General features: G+C 34.2%; 1 protein-coding gene across 27 annotated transcripts in view; it reads left to right on the forward strand.

Annotated features, from left to right (window-relative positions):
- NLGN1 (neuroligin 1) overlaps positions 1–23,591 on the forward strand; it is a 916,720-nt gene that overhangs the window by 82,003 nt on the left and 811,126 nt on the right. The window contains exon 1 of one of the 27 annotated variants that reach the window (XM_065540188.2): positions 22,375–22,408. The exons of the other annotated variants lie outside the window; for them this stretch is intronic. The gene's annotated coding sequence lies outside the window, so the exon portion shown is untranslated. Of the gene's footprint in view, positions 1–22,374; positions 22,409–23,591 lie in introns of those variants that run through there. 27 annotated transcript variants of the gene reach the window in all.

A 23,591-nucleotide genomic window follows, 5' to 3' on the forward strand; every position in this document is an offset into this window, starting at 1 on the left:
ATTTGAATTTCAGGATTTTTCAAGTCACATAAAAAATTATGCTAGGATTTTGTTGGGAGTCGTATGAAATTTAGATTAATGTAAGAAAAGTTGCCCTGTCTGAAGTATTGATTCTTTCCATTTATGACCATGGTTTCTCTCTTAATATTTTCAGTTCATCTTTCATGTCCTTCAATCCAGCTACATAATTTTCTGCAAAGAATTGTCATATGGTTTTGAAGGACTTACTTTGAGGCATCTTTTAAAATTGTTATTAGAAATGACATTTTTTTACAATGCATATTTCCTAATAAAATGCAACTGATTTTTATATATTTACATAGAATCTTGTAATACTTTTTTTTGCAGATACTTTTTCCTACATAGGTAATCGAATAATCTGAAAATAACAATATTTAGTTTTTTCTTTTCATATCTTTCCTTATATATTTTTCTGACATTAATTTGGCTAAATAGTCCAGGAAATGTCACATTTCTTTCTTGAGGTCTTATCTTTTTGTTTTGTTTTTTGTTTGTTTTTTAACCTCTTAGAAATCTGGCAAGGCCTCACAGTGTAATGTTGAGTAGTGCTAGTGATTGCACCTTTTTCTAGTTTCTAACTTTATGGTTATTTTTATTTTTGAGATGGAGTCTCACTCTGCTGCCCAAGCTGCAGTAAAGTGGCATGATCTTGGCCCACTGCAACCTCTGTCTCCTGGGTTCAAGCAACTCTCCTGCCTCAGCCTCTGGAGTAGCTGGGATTACAGGCACGCACCACCACTCCTGGCTATTTTATTTTTTGTTTTTTTTTTCTTTCTTTTTTTTTTTTCTTAGTTTTTAGTTTTTAGTAGAGACAAGGTTTCGCCATGTTGGCTAGGCTGGTCTCGAACTCCTGGCCTCCAGGGATCCGTCTGCCTCGGTCTCCCAAAATGCTGGGATTACAGGATTGAACCACTGCACTCAGACTAGTTATGCTTCTAATGTTCACCGTTATTTTGTGGTGAAGTTACAGGCTTCACTGGACTGTAAAAGGAGTTCATGGCACAAAAAACGCTCGGAACCTTTCACTGAAATTATCAGGCTAGGGATTTGGAGCAAACACTGTGGATAAAAGACTTCATAAAGCTTGCTGGTTGCCCTTCCAGTTTTTATCATTCCACAAAGCATAGGACTCTGTACCACCCTGATTTAGTTCTGTGGATGTCAGAACTAGAGCTCTGAGTCACTGCACCTCTTAGAACAAGCATTATGTAGCTCAAGGAAATGGAAGGAAAGAAGCAAGAACATAATTTGGTTTGTTCTTTACTATTTTATCCTCCCACACTCCTGACTGTCTCCTGCTCAAAGTGCAAACCTGAACAGAACAGTTCAACTTTTGCCTGTTATCATCTTTATTGTAACTAATATGTATGTTTCCTTAATTTCTGGTCAAATAGAAGAAGCTTCTTTCTAATAAATTAATATATATTTCAAAATCCTAACATCTTAAGTTTCAAGTTTAGTTCATTCTTTTTAACCTTTTCTTATTTTCTGATATATGCATTTAAGCTTATGTGTACTCCTCTAAGTACTGCTGTAGATATACCCCACAAAACATATATAGCGTTCTCACCATTTCAGACTTGTATATTTGTTATTTCTTCTTTAAGCCATCAGTTTTTAAAGGGGTATTTATAAATTTTCAAGTGTTAGTATGGGAATTAGGAGACAATTTTTTTTATTATTTCTAATTTTGTTGCGGTGTGGTTTTTATGCTGTTAAATCTTCAGTATTTATTAAGACTTACTTGGTGATCAGTTCTTGTAGATGTTCCATGTGTTTCAAATAATATTGATCCACTAACTGTTCTGCCTAGGGTTTTGTAGTTATCTATTAAGTAATATTATTTTTTTCTAAATATTTCATGTCTTAGTATTGCTTTCATTTAATACATTAGATATTAACATATCTATGTTAAAATTGTCGAATTCCATATTGGCTTTTGTCAAATTCTCTTTATAATTCTTTCAAGTTATTTATGTATTTTGCAACAATATTGTTAAGGAAATACAGATGAAGTATTATTGTTTCCCTAGTGAATTGTTCTGTGAATTACACATTTTATCTCTAATACTTCTTTTCGCCATAAAGTGTTTTTTATGAAATCAATGCAATTATGCCAGTTTTCCTTTCCATTTGCTTAATTTCTCTTTCTTCATTCCTTTCTTGAAATACCTTCACTGTTGTTATGTTTTAATAGTTATTTAAACAGTATGCAGCTGTTATTTTCAATGCATTTTAAGTTTCTGTCTCTGAACTACGTTTATTTAATATATGTTTATTTTGGCCACTGATCCATTTGAATTTATTCTTTTTCATCTTATGTGCTTTATAATTACTAGTTTTTGTTTTATTTTGTTATTGCTTTTTTATTTTTGCTTTTTCATTCTTCTTTTCTACCTTCTGTTTGATGACATTTTCTTTGTTCTACTTGGTATGTTATACATTTTATTTCTATTTGTTAGTGTTACATTAGATTATTAACACTCTTATTTACCAAAATAATGTTTAACATTAAACCATAATTATATCTTCTAAAGTATAAGAATCTCAGAATATTATTTTACTCTAATCACTACTCACCTAATCATTTTATATATTCATACTATTTTCATTTGTTTTAGTTCCAATTTGTGTTTAAATCAACCTAAACTAAAACCTACTCTTTGTTCATATTCTTTGCCATTTTTTTTTCTCTATGTGCACGTATTTTTCTATGTATTTGCCAGCCATTATTTTTTATTTCCCCCCACTTTCCTCCTGGATTGAATTATCTTTTCTTGATGTGAGTGAGTTCTCTATCATTTCTTTCAATGACATTCTGTAAGTGGTACACTTTTGCCTATGACTATCTGAAAATATCTTTATTTGAGTCTCAGTTTTTAATTACGGTTTAGTTGAGTATAAACTTTTAGGGTAACCACTAGTTTTCCTGGGACAGCTTGCATATATATTCCATTGTAGTCTGGTCTCTATCATTGCTGTTGAGAAATCTGGTGTTGCCTTCTTGGTATTCAAAAGCAATCTTATCCCGGCTGTCTTCTTTCCTTTTCCTTGATGTGCTGCACTATCATTTTGGTAGGTCTAAGGTTTGATTTTATTTATTCTACTTAGGATTTATTCTGAATCTGATCATTAATATATTGTATCTATCATGAAAAAGTCTCAGTCATTGCTTCTTTCAAAATTTTTTCCTTCAGTTTCTCCATTTTTCTCCTCTGAAACTTTTATTATTAGGTGATTCTTCAGCTTTCTTTTTTTTTTTTTAATTTCTATCTCTATTTCTCTGCATTATATTCTGGGTAAATCCTTTTAGTGGAACTTTCATTTCACTAATATCTCCTCAACTACACCTAATCTGAGCTTTAAATTTTCTTTTCTACCCTCTGTTCACTCCTTTCTCAGCCTTTTTCTTTTTCTGCTTCCTTCTTAATTAATATTTTTCTGGGTTTCATTTCTGCTAATACTGTCTCAAGCAGTCATGTTTGTGCTAGGCTTCGATTATCCCCCATGCATTTATGACTTCCATATCTATATCTCTAGGATGATTCTTAGAGTATTTGCCTTGATACCTCAAAAACTCCTAAACTGAGCATCATTTCCTTTCCTGAATCTGCTCCTAATTTAGCTCCTTATAGAATCACATGCTGAAGCCAGTTCTAGGAGTCATCCTAAGTTGCCATTAACCCCTCAACTGTGCCATTAATATTCTACGCTATAACATCACTCACCAAATTCCATTTATTCTACTATGTAATGTGACCCACCTGTGATCCTTAGCACCCTTATTATTCTCACTTGAATGCTGTAATTCCTCCTCACTGATGAGGAAGCAAGATAGTGGATAACGGATAAGATATGGGAGCAAGATAGAGTGAATTTGAATTTACATCTCTGGGTTTATTCTATGTATAATTTCTCCAAATCTCAGTTCTTCACATAAAATGGTGGAATAATAACACTTACATCATAAAGTTGATGTAAACACTTTAAGGAAAAATGCATGAAAAGTGTTTAGTGCAGTATCTGACTTATAGTAGGTATCAATGAGTGTTAACTTGTGTTATTATTAGGAATGGGTCACCCTGCATCTACATTCAATAATACCTCTGTATAAAGTAGACCTGTCACATAGAATCATTTAATGAGCCTGAGCATTTCACATGTACCTTCTTAGATCTAGTGCTTAATTCATTTATGGTTAGGGTTCTAGGCATAGTAATTGGTACATGCACAATACTGCAGGTATATATTTCTTATGGGTCAATCAAGCTGTATTTGATTGAAGAGCAAAATGAATGTTATAAATAATAATATTTGTTACAATAGAATTTCCTATATATTTGGATATTTTCTAGGCAAGGCTAAAATAGTGTGCATATATGTGGCTCATGCTTCTATTTAATTAAATTGTAACAAGATTAGAATACAATAATTACTTAGTCATAATTACATAACAAGAAATATAATTGGCAAGGGAGATATTTTTAAATATATTAAATCAGAATCCATTGCAAAAACAATAGTTTACTGTAGCAGTACAAAAGTAGAATAGGTTAGAAGAAAACCAAAGAAGGAAAGAGGAATCTATAATCTTTGATTAAATTATTTGCACTGAATTATTAAAGCAGATGATAGTGTGAATAAATCATGCTAGAGAAACCCTATGCTTTAGGCTTAAAATTTGGAGTTACAATGTTCTAACATGGAAAATATTAGCACCTCCTTAGGAATCCTGGGTAGAGGGAATTTTCTGGATATTTGAGTCTATCCTCCAGCTCCAGGTCATTGTCAGTGGCCCCTGAAACATATCATTATTATATGTTAATGAATATTCCTCCAGTAGTAAAAAGTGAGAGCTCCACTTATTGAATTCACGTTATACATCATACTTTGGATTAAAGTTTTACCTATGGAAAATTTCATTTATTCTTCAGCATATGCCTATTGGGTATTACCAACTTCGTTTTACAAATGAAGAAATTGAAGTTCAGCAACATTAAATATCATGCCCCAAGTCACACAGCTGTTGAGCCGCTTGTCTGAGAATTCTATCCAGGCGTGTTTATGAGGTATGAACCACAGTCCCTGCCTTCTGGATGTGTGCCAGATTTTGCCTACTAGTGAGAGGACTCATTTTTACATGCTCCTTGGTCCAAAGAGTAGAAAATGGCATAATTTCAGTAAGCAATAATGAACTACAATTTTGTGTTAATCATTTGAAGCTGCTGATAAAATTGGGGATTAGTAACTCAACTTTAGTAAGCACTCTTGTCTATTGTAAATATATTTGGAGTGGGTGATGTATGTTAGTTAATATATGTATTTAATAATATTATAATAGCTAACATTTTAAAGTGTTTACCATGTGCTGGGCAAAATTCCAAGTCCTGTATATTCATAAACTCTTTCAATACTAACAGCAGACACATAGAAATAGTACTGTCATCACTTATATATTACAGATGAGAAAATTGAAGCACAGAAGGCCAAATACTTTTTCCACATTCACACAACCAGTAAGTGGAAAACTGGATAAAATTTAGGCAGTGTAGCACAAGAATTTAGATAGTCAACAACTATTCTATGAAACAAATACACATAGAAAAAGATGTGACACATGTAAAGTAAATAATTTAATTGAATACATATGTATATATATAGTATTTCTTCAGAACTTTTACCCTTATTTTGTTTTTTTTTGAAAATTTCCAAAAATTTGTTAAAGTTGAAATAAAACTATACTAAATTTCCACATGGCTATCCTCAGATTCAGCAATTGCTGCATTTTGCCATACCAAAAATGGTTGATGGTTCTCTAAAATGTATAATCCAGACTTCTCTGGTTACTTGTGGTTTCTTTGATTTTTTTCTTCTGTGCCCTGTTTTTCCAATTCCTTCACATCTCTGTCAATATTTAGCGTTATCGTTGAGTGACTGTGTGTGGGGACGGTGGGCGGCGGTGGCTGTGTTTCGTTCTATTGTTGCTATTGTTTTGTTTAGTTTTGGCCATTCTGGTTGGTGTATAGTGGTATCTTGTGGTTTTAATTTGAACTTGTCTCCTGATTGATGACACTGAGTAGTTTTTCATCTGCTTTTGGGCATTCGTGTATCTTCTTTAGTGCAATGTTTGTTTGTTTGTTTTCAGTTTTTCTGCCCATTTGTTTTATTGGTTATCTTTTTATTATTGAGTTGTAGTTTTCCTCAGTATATCCTAGATACTAACCCTTGGACAGATATATATGTATTTTATAAATAGCATCTCAAGTTATTGCTTTCCTACTTATTTTCTTAATGGTGTTTTTTAATGATTAGAACTTTTTGATTCGATGAAGTCTAATATATCATTTGTTTTTCTCTCTTTGCTTACATTCTGTGACATGCCTAAGAAACTTTGACTAACATCAAGTTATGCATACATTTTATGTTTCTCCAATAGCTTTTTATTTCAGATTTTATGTTAAGATATATAGTTTGAATTATTTTTATGCATAATATGAGGTAGTGGTTGAGAGTTCATTAATTTCCATACGAATGTTGTTATTCTAGCATCATTTTTAAAGAAGACTTACATTTTCTTATTTGATCACTTTTTAATATTTTTCAAATATCTACTGAATAAATAATTGAGGATTTATTTCTGGTCTTGATATTCTTTCACTGATCTATTTGGCTGGTATCATACAGTCATGATTATTGAGAATTATACTAACTCTTGAAGCCAAGTAGTGTAAATCCTCTAACTCTGTTCTTTTACTGAATTGCTTTCAACATTCTAGATGCTTTGCATTTCCATATAAGTTTTACAAACAACTTAGCAATTTTTATAAAATAGTCACTAGAATTATTAAATTTTGTTGAATCTTTTGTAATTTGAGGATCATTACTATATTAACAGTGTTAATTCTTTCAGTTCAGGATTATAACTATCTGTATATTCTTTGCTTTCTCTCAGCAATATTTTATCATTTTCAATTTACAGGTCTTACATACTTGACTAAATTTGTTATTGATGCTATTGCAAACATAATTGATTTTTAAATTTCATAGTTCACTGGGTTTCTCCTGGTATATAAAATATATACATTTTTTATACATTAATATTGTGTTACTTGAGCTTTCTAAAATTACTTGTTTATTCTATCAATTTTGTAGATTCCTTTGGATATTCTATGTAAATTTTCATATCATTAGGAAATATAGATGGTTTTACTTCTACCCTTCTGATGTTTATACATTTTATTTCTTTCTCTTATTGCAATGAGTATGGCCTCTAGTAAAACAGTGGGTGAGTTGCGAGAATATACACCATTACCTTTGTCTTAATTTTAGGGGGAGAATTACATTCAATATTTGACCATTAAGTTAGATATTAGCTGCAGCATTTTTTAGCACCTTTATCAGGTTGAAGAAATTTTCTTCTTTTCCTGGTTTTCTAAGAGTCTTTTTGGGAAAAAAAAAAAAATTCTATTGAGGTGTAAATTACAAACAGCAAAATACACCATCTTAAGTGTATTACCATAATCAAGATACAATATATTAAACAACTCCACAAATTTCTCTTATACCCCATACCAGTCTCTGCTTCTGTCTCTGTACATGAAGTTTGTGTTTCCTAGAAGACATGTATTTTCATATGATTTGAATCATAGAGTTTGTATACTTTTGTAACTTGCTTCTTTTATTCAGTATAAGGTTTTTTGAGAAATAGTTGCATGTCTCTGTAGTTGATAATTTTCGTTTCTTCTTTTTACATGGCTAATTTCTCTATCTATGCTTGTTCTAATTTCCTGTCAGCTTCTGCAGATTTTGTGCTACCAATTATACTTGGATTTTCCTGTCTCCATGCCTTCTTTTATATTTCTCCTTAATATGATTCCATCTCCTTCATTACTCAACTTTGAGACCAGAGACTATGTCTTCATATTCTTTAAATTCATTTAGTCAGTCCTTTATTGGGTGTCTATGTTGTGGCTGCCATGATGGGCTCTTAAGTGATGCCAATACTGCTGGTTCAAGGATCGCATTTGAATAGATAGCGTCTAGAATATTCTGTAATACTGGGGACAGGTGAAGGTTAGATTACTAAACATTTCCTCATCTAATACAAATAATATGTGTAATTTCATGTAAACATACAAAATATTAAAATTTATATTTATCAAGAAAGCAGATTATACTGCAGATGATCAGAACTAAATTTTTATATACATATATATGGTTATTCAATTCATAAATGTTTTTATAAAACATGGGAATATCCGAGATACATTGAATTTACAAACCTTGGAGAGATCACCTGCATGGATTCTTCAATCAGGAGCACATTCATATTTAGTCTGTTAGCTTATCACAATTGACAGAGATGCTTTGGTTGTGAGTTTGGAATATGAATATAAATGTGGTTGATAGAGAGACAAAATAAAGGATTTTTCTTAATGAGAATATATAAAAATAGATGGATTTACCTAATTAATATTACTCATGTGTTTAAACAGAATATGCACAATTAGGATAAGATTTAAAGAGATAAGATTTCCTGTTGTAAATAGAGATCTTATTATTAATATTTATTAAATTCCTTTTTAATCCAACTCTAGGATTTTGAATCTTAGCACTTCTTATAGTCTTCCAGAAGATTTTTTACTTTTCTCCTTCTATTGTTTAATCTTTTATTAGAGAGTACCAGCAGAAAAAGAAAGTTTTGCAGTGCTGTAAGGACACCTTTCTCGATGAATCATCATGATTACATTTTATGTAGACAAAGGCTATTACTTTGCCATTGTTTCTTCAGATATCCTTATTTAGGCTGGGCGCGGTGGCTCACACCTGCAATCCCAGCACTTTGGGAGGCTGAGGCGGGCAGATCACCTGAGATCAGGAGTTAGAGACCAGCCTGGCCAACATGGCAAAACCCCATCTATACTAAAAATACAAAAATGAACTGGGCATGGTGGTGCACTCCTGTAATCCCAGTTACTCGAGAGGGAGGCTGAGGCAGGAGAATCACTTGAACCTGGGAGGCAGAGATTGTGGTAAGTCAAGATCGTGCCGCTGCACTCCAGCCTGGGCAACAAGTGCGAAACTCCGTCTCAAAATAAATAATAAATAAATAAATAAATGAATGAATAAATAAATTCTTATTTATATCTTCTCTTAAACTTGAATAGCTATCCAGTAAACTAGCATTATCAGCTCACAAGATAATTTAGACATTTCTTTCTATGATGTTTTGGGATTAAAATTACAAACATATACACATATATCTATTTCATAGCATAATTTTAAGAGCACACTTAAAAAAAACCCAAAATTATTAAACAACCACAAGGTAGTGTGTAAGCTACAAAAAACGTCTTCAAATCAATTCTTGCATTTGGAAAAAATCTCAAATGCTAAATAACTAGTCAAAACATTTGATGATTCACAAATTTATATTCTATTAAAATTCAGCCATAAAAATGAACATTTGCGTTAGAAAAAAAATCAATATTCAAGGCCCCAGTAGCCTAGGCTGTTTTTAATATTTGCTTTAATATAATTATCTTTATTGACTATGAGAGTTATTTTATGGTGTCTAGAAAAATAGTCTACATAAACAATAATGCAATAAATATCTTATATATGAATGTATCTGATAATTTTCACAATAAAAATTCCTTTGTTGTTCAGAAGATAGGCACTTTTTATAAAGTTTTAGCTATCATTAACAACATGCTTCCTCTCAAATTAGTATTTGGCTGGTAAATGTCAGTTTCTCTAAACTCTGAGTAGCTTCATTCTTTTAAATACCTTATTTTCACAGAGAGACCTCCAACTCCTCAGCATGGGTTTAGTCTCCCTGTTACAAGCTCCCAAGATATCCTGGGCTTATACTTCACAACACCCAGCACATATAATGGTGTTACTTGAGTAACTGCTTTTATTCTTTGCTATTCTGTGAGTTTCATTAGTGAAGGAACCAGGTATTATTTACTCTGCACCTAACACAATGCTTGCACGTGGTAGACACTAAAAAAAATAACTACTGGGTTTTTATGGTAATCAAATGACTGTGTTAGTATCTTCCCAATTGACATCCTCCAGGTTTGTTTATCTTTTTCCAAGATATCTCAGAGTTTTATTTATTTATTTTGTTAATTTTTATTTTATTTTAAATTCCAGATACACGTGCAGGACGTGCAGGTTTGTTACATAGTGCCATGTGGTTTGCTGCACCTATCAACCCATCATCTAGGTATTAAGCCCTGCATGCATTAGCTATTTATCCTGATGTTCTCCCTCCCCTGGCAATCCTCCAACAGGTTCCAGTGTGTGTTGTTCCCCTTCATGTGTCCATATGTTCTCATTGTTCAGCTCCCACTTAAAAGCATATCTCAGTTTTAAACGGGTAATTGGATGACCTCCGAAGGCTTATCTCTCAGACTTTCATAGCATCCAGTAACAATTACTTTGTAAGAACCTAGCAAATTTTGATAAGCAAACATCTAAATAAAAACAAAACTTAAAGTCCCAGAGACTTTATCTACTTCCCACTTAGAAATTCTTTATCATAATGCAGTAGTTCTCTTTACTACATACCATTTATGTTACTATTGTTGTTAGTGATTTGGAGTAACAGATTTTTGTCCAGTTTTGAGAGATGGAAGGAAAATGTGAAGGAGCAGATAATTATGTAAATAAATTTATAATTATATATATTAGAATTATTTATAAAATATAGAACTCTCTACATATAGAATTTCTATATATAAAATTCTATAAATTCTATTTTTATGTTCAGTGAATGTACAAACATTTCATAATGTAAAGAATAGATATAGACAGACAATTTTTATCAAAAGGGAATTGGTTTTTCCCTTTCTTATTAAATAAATGCTGAACAATTATTTAAAGAATATTGGTTGGAAAGATTCCAAGTTGTTAGCCTGCCTAGACCACCCACATATCTTGGTGCAGTCATGGTCTTATAATAATAAGGCAGTGTCTGAGTACTCACAGTTTTCAAGTACATGGCAGATCCTTACATGGTATCTGCTCACTCGTGCTTGATTTAATAATGCTTGTCATGACCTAGACTTTGAGGTTGCTAGACACTTATGACTCTATATGTTAAGTCACACTGTAATAATTTTTTCCACAAATATTTTTACAAGAGTAGACATTTCAAGTGGTAAGTAGTTCATTTTGATAACAATCAACTCTATTATCAAGAGTGGATATTCTACTTTTCAATATTCAGAAGTGATTATTAATTTTTTGGCCATGAACATCAAATTCTAGTTCTTGGCAGTTTTCCTAGAGACAGTAAGAGAGGATCTTACGATCCCAAATCTCCAAAGTATATAAATAAATCTTCAGGTCTAAAGGAGTAATTTCAATGAAATGTGATACCTTTATTCGTGTGTGAACTCTTAGATGACACAAATTAGGTTGATTTGAGGTTTGTGCTGTGTCAAGCTATGTATGTAATAAATGCTTCCAGAGAATATGAGCTATAGTTCTGATGTTGCCAGAATTTCATTTTTCACAGAAGGGATATATAGTTTTCTAGCTAATGTTTTCTTCATGAGCACACATGTTTCAAGTTCACTTATATGTGTGCATGTATGTGTGTATGTTTCAACTAACATGTAAACTTATTCTTTATACTGAAAAGTATATGTAGGAATACTTGTTATATGAAATTAGGCACTGCAAGACATGTATTAATAATTTGATTCAGCATATAAATATTAAGTGTAGAGCAACTGGGAAAGAGAAATAGCAAACTGCACAAATCACTGAATTTTAATCGATGTCCCCTCCCCTGGCAATACTTTTAAGTTCCTATATAACCTTCACAAAGGGGTTTGATGTTAAAATATTCAGAGGAAGCAATGATCAGGCTAGCAGCAGCAGGTAAAATGCACTTCCTAGTCTTGAAAGACTTATATTTGAATTGCTGTTCATTGTAGTTACATAAACTAAAGTTGAATTATATATGAATCACATTTTGTTTATGAATTATATATGTAATTTTATAGACCTTTTGCAACTTATAAAGCCTTATTCATAGTATCTTCTTTTTTCCCCACAATTAACATGACATATAGCTGTATGTATATGGCATGTTTTGTGTGTGTGTGTGTGTGTGTATTTAACCCTATTTTACAAATAAGGAAACTGACACTTAAGGACGTTGAATGACTAACCTGACCTCACAAGTATTAAGTACCATATCCAATTACTTGAAGACTAAGACTCTTAGTTAACATCTACTAAGTAAATATATAAGAATTCTGCAATATGGAAACAAAACAAATCTTCGAGCAAATATTTGCTGAGTGCCTACTGTGTGCAAAGCAGTGTGGGAACCTCATTTTCTCAGGGCTCAGCAGCATGTTCTAAATCCCTTGGGTGTTTTATAGTTGCATTTTCCGTCATCATAAAGGCATGACCCTCTTCTGGGCTTCAAGCCAAACACTGAACAGCATGAGATAATGTGCAAAGGCTTATTCTTGACATCTGATAATTTATAAAAATGAAGTTGTCCATGAGAAAGATTCCTATAAATATGTTTTATATAAAATCATTTGTAGAAGATTTTACTTTTTAAATTAATTTTTTTGTTTTTCACTTAAAAGATTGTTGATAAATTTGGCCTACTAAGCTGTTATAGACCAGACATCCCTAGTGCCTGCAGTTCTCCCTGGGAATGCTTGTCACTTTGTAGGAATCATATTATCTTTTTGAGACCATCTGAAGATAGTTTGTTAATTTGTTGGTTTACCAGTCTCTAGTTATCCTGAAAGACTTAACTCCATTTCCAAAGGTGCTACAGGGTGTAGCACTGTAAATCTGATACTCGATGGTAATTTTTGCATTATATATAATATCTTTTATGGGAAATTCTGTATGCATAACTAGAAGGGAACCCTGACAGGGATTTTCTTTTCTTATTATCTTCTATTTAAAGCACTTTGCTTCTTTTGCTCGCTGAAGAGAAGAAATAACACACACTAGTTATTGGTAAAAAGATAGGAAAATAGCAACATCAGAAATCTGATAATTAGGAGGTTTACAATGGCACGTATGTGTCATAAACTGCCAATTAATCTTGATGATGAGAAATATAATCAACTTTAGTTACAAATAATGCCTCTCTTCGGAAGATTTAGAAAAATGTCAATGGTCCATACAATTTTTATCTTTGTTTCTGTTTCATTGAACCACTGTAGGCACACTCCTTCAGAATTTTTATCTGCAGGCTATCGGGAATTCTGGTCCTAGTTATTGAGTGTAATCCACACACTTGCTTATTTATACACTATCTGCAGCATATGTATACAGCATTTGGTGAATTAATGAGGAAATGTATGTGGTGGAATACATTCTGAGATTCTAAACTGATAGCTCATATGTGTGCTTTAGCATTTTCAGAAATAGTGTTTTTAATCCCCCCCCCACATTGAATTTACTTCAAATTTACATTTTAAACTTCAATAATTCAAAATCTAACCTAAAAAGAGGAAAAATAGAGTTTGCTAAGCACATATCTTTCAGTTAAAATATTTTGATAGTATGAAGACCCTTGAAATCTCTTAACCTCGCATCTGCTATCCACACTCGTCTACTGCATTCACAGACCAAGGTTAAGAAAGACTTGTTTATACCCAAGATTTCCATGTCCTCTTTTCTCTTTCACTCTTCAACCCGTTCCAATCTGGTTTCACACGAACTCCCCATGAAAACAGACTTTTTCAGCACTTGATGTCACCATTCATCATCTTTCAGTCCTCTTCACTGGCGATCTCTCAGCAATATTTCACCTCCATTGACCACTTTCTCTTTCCCTTAACTTTTCTTCCTACCATTCCCATTTCTTCTTTCCCTGCAGGCTTGTCTTCTTAAGTCTATTCGTGTTGGACTTCCTCAAGACGAAAAACTCCTAAATAAATATTTACAATTAAGGCCTCAAATCGAAAGAGCAGATCCAGAGATTTCAGAGCTTGTTTGATATCTACAGTTGACTGTCTCATAAACACCTCAAGTTTAACAAGTCTATAATTGAACAAAATATGCCCTTCCCCCACCCGACACACATGGACTTCTTCACATCCAAACTTCCTCTTCCATTCTGTGTCTCAGTAAATGATATCCCTCTTCAACTATTGCCTGAGTCAGGAAACAGAGACTTACTCTGGATGCCCAGCGTTTTCATCCTCTTTATTAAGACATCACTTTTAATTTATGAACACTCCTTGAATTATCCTAGTTCCAGTTTCCATTGCCGTAACCTGAATTCAAGTCACTTTAACCCCTACCTGGCTTAGAGCTTTGGCAGATCGTAATGGAACTCCCTGCATGGAATCCAGGAGCCGCATTGCAGCCAAAGCGAACTTTTGAGAACAGAGATTTGTATCATGCCACTGCCTTACTTAAAATTCTGCATTGGCTTCCTATAATTCTTAAATTAGGGACCATGTGTTTAATATAGCCTATGATGCCATTTAGAATGTAATATCTGCCTGCTCTCCAGAGAACTCTGATATTCTGTACCACTCTTCTCCTAAGGGTCTTTCAGTATATCAAGCTCCTTGGTATACTGTTCCTTGGTATACTTGGTGCCAAAGCTCTATATGAGAGCTTTGACACATTCCATTACCTCCACCTTGAATGTTCTCTGCATCCATTGTACCCTACCTCATCTCCCATTACCTAAACTATTCTTCAAAGCTTGGTGAAAATGTCACTTCCTCAGAAGCCCTTCCTGACCATTCAGGATCTTCTTGTTATCCTAACTCTCATTGGCAGTCGATTCCTATCACTGAATTTAGCACAATTAAAAAATGACTTAAATAACTACCTGTTTGAAGTCCTTCTTATCTGCTATAATAGAGGCTTTATGGGATAAAGAACTATATGTATATTGCTCATTGCTGTACAACACCCAAAATAATAATTTGCCCATTACAGAATTTGTATGTATATATGTTTAATTAATGAACAAATGAACAAGTAATACTTTCAACAGCTGATACCACATATTTCTAAAACCACTGGCATAAGTGGGCACTAGGTAAATATTTATAAATAAATCAGTGAATATAATGAAAATATACATTTTTGCTTAGTGTTCCTGATAAACCTTGAACTTTGACCATGTTATTAACTATACCTTTTATTTTCAAAATGTTGTTTGCTCTTTTTTCCTTTGGCAAAAGGAATTTTCTATCCTCTTAAAAACATGCTTACCAGAGAAAAGAAGTTGGAGTGCTTCTAGTTCAACATACGAAAGCTGAGGGTTACCATTTTATACCTAGGAAATGTCTTCCTGTTAGAGTCTATATATTTCAGATTTTAATGAAATGAGGTTGAATGACACTTTCTGCAACTTTTAGATTTAACTGATTTTACCATCACATTATTTTAGTTTTTTTAACTGTGAATATTTCTTGGGCAAATTCATAGTCCTTTGCTGAAATGTAACATTTCCCTTAATTATGAATTTAGACAAAACACCACACTAGTAACTAGCTATAATTGTGACTTCAACACTTACAGAAAACACAAATATTTCATATCATTTTACAGTTGTTACAGACATTTTAAAATATTATTTTTACACATCCCTACCTTGAAATTATGGTAGCTATTAGACCTGCTTCTATGTTTTGTTACAAAATGTGCTAAGAGACACATAAATACCCATATTACATTTAGTCATAATATTGTTAACAATATTATTGGTTCCATCAGAATTCTATATTTGTTTATTTTTAATGAATTTTAAAATATTCTGGGACAAGGACTTGGTTCACCAGATTGCCAAGAGGTCCCTATCACAAAATGATCAAGAACTACTGCGTTATGCTATATTTTCAGTCTTTGTCATTCATTGTGTAGTGTTCAGAAAAACTTTTTAAGGAGGAGACTCTAGTTTTTAAAAGAAAGGTCAAAATGAAAAAGAATGTCACAAGTTGTACATTCAAACTTAATTGTAACACTTGGTTTTTCAAATGATTGTGTAGGTGTCTTGCCTTAATGTGCAGTATTCTTTTTCATCCTTATTCTTCTTTGCACCCAAACCCTTCTCACTTGAGGCAGAAACCGAGATTTTGAAGTAGGGTTGGGTCCCTGAACACTTGCTACTTCACACTTCGCTGCAGGAAAATAATTATTTTGGATTAAATTTTTTCACTTCTGCTGTAGGGAATAAATACATGTTTGCTGCTGATCAGGAAGAATTAACTTCAGGTTTACTCTATTCTGGACCACACAAATCTATGCTTTTGAATGGAAGGTGGAACCAAGAACCACCCTTAACATTTTGTCACACTGAGAGTGGAGGAATTGGTTGAGGAATCTTTTCATGGTCTGTAAAGGACAATTAAATCAATCCAATTAAAATTTAAAAAATGATAGCACAATTAGCTCTCTCTTCTTAACTGGATTGTTTTGTTTTTGAATGGAAATTTTCATTTCTTATGGTCATTACTAATGCCCAATAAGAGAGAATATATTTGAATTCTATGATTGCTATTGAAATAATTATGATTTCACTTAGTATGTCCACCATAGTACGTGGTCTTCAGCAAATTAGCAATTAATCATTTGTCTTTGTGATTGTTTTCAGGTAATAGTTATTTATGTAAATGTAGAAATTTTTTATATGTTGTATTGATGAAATTATTTCAAAATGCAGTACATCTTTCCTTACTTTCCCAAATAGTATGTGTGTGTGTGTGTGTGTGTGTGTGTACATATATATTCCTGCCTACATTCTAAAAATGATTTAATCGTGACTATCGGTATTACATTATTCTAAATATGACCCACTTTTCCTGACAGTTGTTAGAATATGAAAAAATGCAAACAGGCATTGGTATTAGGGAAGACATTGGCTTTGAAGCAACGTATCTGGGTTTAACTTCTGGCTCCTCTATTAAACATGCAGTTTTGTGACCCTGGACAATTTACTTAGCTACAGCTCAGTTTACTCAACTGTAAAAAGGGGTAATGTTAACGCCACCACATACTACCTCATTAATTGAGAAGTACATATCAGGTACCTAATAAATAGTAGTGATTAGAATTAGTGTGTTGTAAATTCTGTCTTAAGGACAACTGAATACTTGGTGTTTTCTCCTATAAGAAAGATCCATTTTAGGGTTCTTTTGTCTACCTTTAGTGGCTAACATATCACTGCTAAGAGTATTTGTAACCTGTAACTCCTTTCTTATTTTTGCTTTGGCTTTTTCTTCTTCTCTTTGTAATTTTGGCTTGTAAGTTTTAGTGTTATGATTAGCAATTCTTTTGTTTTACAGCCAAGGTTACAAAGGTATTACTACATGTCTATTCTATTTGATCAATGAGCTAATATATTACATTATGATGCATGTAATTATTTTTTTCTGACAGATCCTTTTGTGTCTTAGGTGATTTTATGTCATCGAGGACTTTTATTTTCCACTTGATCTTGTTTGGAACACCATGAAACTACCATGGAAAATAAAATGTAAGCCAGGGAGGTTTTCCTGTGTCATCTTCACTATCCCTGAGGCTCTCCATGTTATATATCTACAGGAACATGATTACATCTTAGAAGTGCTAGGAGAAAATAGGTTGGGGTAGAGGTACATGATTCTTCCCGTGGAAGTGCCTTTTGCTGTATAGTTGTTCTTCTCTGGAGCCCTCTACTCCTGCCTTCCCTCTGCAACTTTTTTGTCTGCTGGTCCTGGGGGTCATTTGCCAGTTTCTTCCAAGTTAGCAACCTTGAGATTTTGTCCTGCTAATTAAAAAAGAAGTCCACAGCTCTTCAGTTTGCTTCTCAAGGAATACAGTTCTCCAGTCATATAAAACTTTCCTCTCTAGGGCTAACAGCCCTAGGGTGAAGTTGAGGGAGGCAGGTTGTTTCCTAGTGGGGTCAAGCCCAGCCTGCACTCTTTTCCTGGTCTGACTGCTCATTCTAACCCCTGATGCTGCTGCTCCAGCTCAACCAGCCCGTTTGTATCAGGTGTCTTCTCTTTGATAATGCAAAAAGTTTCCATCATCGTCCTGATGTTCTTTTGATATTTTCACATCATAGTTCCATCATCACAAGTCCATCAGAAAGATGGCACATCTGGAATACATACAGATTTCTTCCTTACAGGGTCTATATTTAAGAATATTTTGAAACCTGAAGTTCATCAAATAGTATCTCATTGTTATAAAGTCTCCTTCCCCACCACCCACCCACTGCCACAAATAAGGCTGTAAGTAAAATTCTAACATAACCTATTCAGCTCCAAGTCAAAACTTGTTGCTACAAAGTAAGTATATGTATAATACATCTTGATGTTTTTAACATTTAGATATTTTGAAGGATTTTTAAATGATTTGCATCTCATTTGATTTTTTTTTTCCATATATAGTTCCCATTACTCTTTCTAGATTTGTTTTTATTTTTTCAAATTTTGATATCAAAAAGGTATTTAGTTCATGACCAGCCTGGGTAACATAGTGAAACCCCGTTTCTGCATAAAATACAAAAATTAGCCGAGTGTGGTGGTGTGTGCCTATAGTCTCAGCTACTCAGGAGGCTGAGATGGGAGGGTCACCTGAGCTTGGGAAGTTGAGGCTGCAGTGAGCCATGTTGTGCCACTAAACACTGCACTCTAGCCAGGGTGAAGGGAGTGAGACCCTGTCTCAAAAAATAAATGAATAAATTTTAAATAGTATTTCTATATTCATGGATTTTAAATGAGTTTTTTCCACTGGCAAACAATAAGTCAGGATATGTAACTAAATAGCATAGTTATATAAGAATAGTGCCAACGTGCTTAGATTAATTTAAGAACATCAAAAATTATACCCATGTGAAACTATAAGGTCCATACACTACATGTTTGAATTTTAAAAGTATTATTGTATATTTTGTTCTATAGAATTGTGAATTGATTGTTTTGATGTCTTTTGCACCACTTAGTTAATTTCAGGAGAATGAATTTGCTTGTAAACTATGAGAAATATCCAATTTCAATGGATATGAAGGAGATAAGCACATGGAGTATGCTTCAGTGCACAGAACAGCAGTTTTAGTCACAGGAATAGATTTGATAGGAATCACATTTGGCTGTAACAAGAATCTACATATGGAGCAATGTACAAGGTAAATTCTCCATTTGCAGGATCAGAATGTAAGGTGGATTTAAATATCTTCCAAATTTTAGAATGCCACATAACACAATTTTTCTTTCTGTTTATGAATATAGAAGAAGCCTGCTGGAGGACAAGTAGAGAAACTGAGACTTCAACTCTTTCTTTAAATTTGGTTCCCTTATTCAGTGTGATGATTGATATCACTCACCTGGACCATTTAACTGACTACTGCACTCTTGGCAAGTGTTAGTCTCCATTAGGCTCAGCAGGTGATATCATCACTGCCCATATGATTAAATGACACTTAGTAATATGGATTTCCCAAATTGTGTAGTGTCTTCCTGGTATATCATCACTATCCCCATTCTATAGCCAGAACACAGGTGAGTTTGGCTCTGCAGTGACAGGTTCAGATAGATAAATATGAGAATGGGAGGTTTTCATTTGCTATTGGCATTGTTTAACATTCATAAAAAATTGTTTTATTGCCCAGATGTTGGAAATGTATTAATTATCGTATTGGCTCTTGGGCCTAGTTCTTGCAAGAATGATAGTAGATGCCAGAAGCTAAATAACCTTTTGTCATACTGCTGAATAAAGGATTGTTTGTGCTCTCCAGTTGATAAATTATCTCTGTGCCTTGTCATTATAAAAAGAAACTCATCTTGTTCACTAGCCTGACAGGAGATGAGAAGGCCCTAGAGAGCACAAAGAGAGTTTTTCCTTTCACAGATCACATGTAGGATGTATGCTGTGGGTCCTGTCTGGAAATGAATGTGGAAAGAATCCAGGATGAAGCATACAATTTTCATTGTTACTACTTGGTATATGATAGATTATTACAAATTTTCAAGATTAAGGCTTTCCTTTTACTCATACTAACTTATCTGAAATCCAGGAACCAATTCTAGCACAGACAAATGTTCTTTTGCGCATAGTTGAGAAAGAAAAGGAAAGCTTAAAATTTCAATGCAGCTAAGATGATATCAATAATTTTATGATTATTCTATTAGTTTGTGACAGAGATTCATGGGGACATTTGATATGAAGGCATATGGTTTTGTGTTAAAGAGAAAAAGCTCAGTTATTCCTTTAGTCCAGTGTTTCTGCTAAATAAAATGCACTGAAACTTGCAAATGGCAGGTTGTTTATGTTATTAATAAACTTTATTTTATATAACCCATTTTAGGTTCACAGCAAAACTAAGGAGAAAGTAAAAAGGGTTCCCATATGTCCCCAGTCCCCACACACTCACCACCTCTCCCATTATTGACAAACATCCTGAACTCAGTTGGTACCTACATTGATACATCAATATCACCCAAAGTCCATTGTTAACATTAGGGTACATTCTAAGTGTTATACATTCTGTGGATTTAGACAAAGGTATAATGATTTTTATCCAGCTTGGTGTTCCCTGAGCTTCCTTGATCTGAGGTTTCGACATTAATGTGGGGAAATTTTCAGTCATTATTGCTTGAAATATTGCTTCTGTTTCTTTCTTTCTTTTCCTTCTGGTATTCCCATCACATGCTTGTTAGATCTTTTTTGGTTATTCTACAATTCTTGAATATTGTGTTTTGTTGTGGGTTTTTTCAGTCTTTTTTTCTCTCTGCTTTTCAGGTTTGGAAGTTTTTATTGTCATATCCTCAAGTTCAGAGATTTTTTCCTCAGCTGTGTCCACTCTGCTATGAGTTTACTGAAGGCATTTTCGACCTTAATTCTTAGAATTTTCATCTCTCTGCTTACATTATCCATCTGTATTTTTCACATTACCTACTTTTTTCATTAAAGTTATTTGCATATTAATCATAGCTTAAAAAATTCCTTGCCTCATAATTATATTGCAGGATATTTTCTTGACCCCTTCCTAAGACTCATGACAGGGGTGCATCACTTACTAAGCCCACCCACTCAACCCCTCATGGGTGAGAACATGCAAACAAACAAGTGCAGGAACCAGCTGCTTTGGTGCTGGCAGAAGTGAACTCCAGGCACGCTCATGGCAGCATCCAGGTCCGGGCGCCTGCCACCCCAAGACCCCAGAGACTGAGTTACAATGGTCTCTTAGCTCTGCCATCCGCAGACAGCAGTGTGTTATCAGCTCAGTGGGCCCTTTGCCTTCTCGCATGGGGCAGCTGCCTTCTGCCAGCAAGGGCAAAGGGTCAGTGTGACCGTCTTTTTTGGTATCCACACCCAGTGCATCTTGAATTCTTGTCTGGTGCCCAAGAGGAATGAGGCCACATGGACGAGTTGAAGGTGGTGAATGTGGATAATTTTATTGAGTGATGAAAGTGGCTCTCAGCAGAGAAGGGAGCTGGAAAGGGGACAGGAACGGAAGTCACTCTCCCCTGAAGTCAAGCCGCCTCTCTCTGATGTCCAGCCATTGTCTCTGAAGACAAGCTATGTCTCTCCAACATCCAGGGGCTTCTTCCCGAAGTCCAGCTGTTTCTAACCTCTACCGGCTCAGTCTGGGGTCTTATAGGCGCAGGATGGGGACAAGGTGGGCCATAGGTAGTTTTGGAAAAGGAAACATTCGATTGATAAAAAGACATTATTCAGAAAGAACCAGTTGGGAGAGAGTGGACACACAGGGACGGAAGTTCTCACTTTGGACTGCGAGTTTCAGGCTTTTTGGTTCAAAGGTGGGGATTTGCCAGGGACCCACCCCTGTCTGCCTAGAGTTTCTCTGCACCTGTCACTGTCAGTTACAACATTTCTATCACATCTGACTCTGTTATGATGTTTGTTCTGTTTCATTTTTGCCTTTAGTATGTCTTGTAATTTTTATGTTGAAAGATGAGCTTGATGTATGGGTAAAAGAAATTTCAGTAAATATATCTTTAGTAATGCAAAGTAAGACGTGGAAGGAGGGAAATGTTTAAGTCTTATAATTAGATCTCCGTCTTTTGGTGAACCCCTATCCCTGGACTGTGAACTTTCAAACACTTCTCGAGTCCCCTATTTCCCAAAGTGTGCTACGAGAACTAGAGGAAGCTGGAGTTAGATATTTCCCTTCCCCTAACTGGGTTAGGCTCTGATAAACATTGGCACATTAGGTTCTGGTAGAGGTAGTAGAGCTCATGTAGGTAAAACTCGCAAAAGAAAGGGTATGCCTCTACGACTAATCCTTTCTAGACTTTTTTGGAACAAGTCTCACTTTCAGACTTGTTCAGATTGAGCCTTCAGCAATTTGTCAATTACAGCTTAGGTTTTCCTTCCCCAGCACTGCTTCCAGTGGAGGTTTTCATGGATTTCTGCTCACGTAAGTTGTGATTTTCTATATTTGCCTTTCTCGCTAATTTTTGAAGCAGTGTTTTGCCCTGTAACCTCACTTCTCTGACGAATCTAAGAAAAGTTGTTGATTTTTCTGTTTGTTCAGCTTCTCATTTGTTATTAGCACAGAATGGCAACTTCTAAGCTCCATACATACCAAAGTAGAAACCAAAAGTTCCAGTTTTCTTAATGAAATATGCTCTCATTGTTTGATAAATAAAATAGAAATGTTCTCACTGTCTGGTGAAATCTTCCATCACTTTCATTAATGTATGTATTGGCTGGGCATGGTGGCTCACACCTGTAATTCCAGCACTTTGGGAGGTCGAGGCAGGAGGATCACTTGAGGTCAGGAGTTCAAAACCAGCCTGGGCAACATGATGAAACCCCATCTCTACTAAAAATACAAAAAAAGTAGCTGGGAATGGTGGTGGGTGCCTGTAATCCCAGCTACTCGGGAGGTTGAGGCAGGAGAATCATTTGAACCCAGTAGGCAGCAGTTGCAGTGAACAATGTGTTGTGTTATATATTGTGTAACAATGTAATGTGTTACATTAACATTGCTATGTCTAATGATACCATGAGATCATGTTAAGTTACTCACTGCCCTTCTAAAACATACTGACTGCACACATAAAATAAACAATGCTCAATATATAAGTCTAATGTATTCCGAATGAATCATATGAGATTTAATTAATATGTTTTTAAAAGTCATACCGGGTTATACTGAAGAATAATTACCTGAAATTTATCTATTTTTTGAGATTTAAAAAAAAATTTATTTCAATAGTTTTTTGGGGTAGAGGTGGTTTTTGGTTATGTGGATAAATTCTTTTGTGGTGATTTTTGAAATTTTAGTGCACCTGTCACCCAAGCAGTTTACACTGTACCAGATATGTAGTCTTTTATCCCTCAACTACCTCCCCTTTTTCCCCAGCCCAAGTACCCAAAGTCCATTATATCATTCTTAGGCCTTTGTGTTCTGGTGGCTTAGCTGTCACTTTCTAGAATTTATTTATTTATTTTAAATTTTAATTATCGTAAAACCACTTAGCATCAGATTTACCCTCTTCACAGATTTTTAAGTATACAATATAACATTGTTATCTATGGGCACAATGTCTCACAGCACAAATCAAGAATTTATTCATCTTGGAAAGCTGACATTT

This window comes from Macaca fascicularis, chromosome 2 (genome assembly GCF_037993035.2).
Source record: "Macaca fascicularis isolate 582-1 chromosome 2, T2T-MFA8v1.1".
Lineage (NCBI taxonomy): Eukaryota > Metazoa > Chordata > Mammalia > Primates > Cercopithecidae > Macaca > Macaca fascicularis.